Genomic DNA, 295 nt, shown 5'->3' with positions numbered 1-295 from the left:
AAAAAAAAAAAAAAAAAAAAAAAAAAACAAAACAAAACAAAATTAAACTCCATGTGAATCCGAATCCAAGAAAGGAGAAGTAGGAAGCATGGGATAATTTGTATACAAAACATTTGATTAATGAAAAGCAGCTAAAGCCAACACAATACCTTGTTCTTCTTTTACCACCTTTTTCTTTTTGTTTGCATCTTAACAGAACCCCTTCATATCCAATCCCAACCTCTCTCAATCTCTCTCCCATTTTTCATCTCCAAAGGTCTCTCTCTCTCTCTCTCTCTCTCTCTCTCTCTCTCTC

General features: G+C 34.2%; 1 protein-coding gene across 1 annotated transcript in view; it reads left to right on the top strand.

The window, feature by feature from the left end:
• The first annotated feature begins 174 nt into the window (after window positions 1-174).
• Window positions 175-295, top strand: part of LOC111462053 (NAC domain-containing protein 86-like) — a 3,205-nt gene continuing 3,084 nt past the window's right edge. Inside the window, exon 1 of the mRNA XM_023105726.1 lies at window positions 175-256. The gene's annotated coding sequence lies outside the window, so the exon portion shown is untranslated. The remainder of the gene's footprint in view (window positions 257-295) is intronic.

The sequence above is a fragment of the Cucurbita moschata genome, unplaced genomic scaffold (assembly GCF_002738365.1).
Source record: "Cucurbita moschata cultivar Rifu unplaced genomic scaffold, Cmos_1.0 Cmo_Scf00002, whole genome shotgun sequence".
Classification (NCBI taxonomy): Eukaryota; Viridiplantae; Streptophyta; class Magnoliopsida; order Cucurbitales; family Cucurbitaceae; genus Cucurbita; species Cucurbita moschata.
This window is presented reverse-complemented; position numbering and strand designations above follow the sequence as displayed.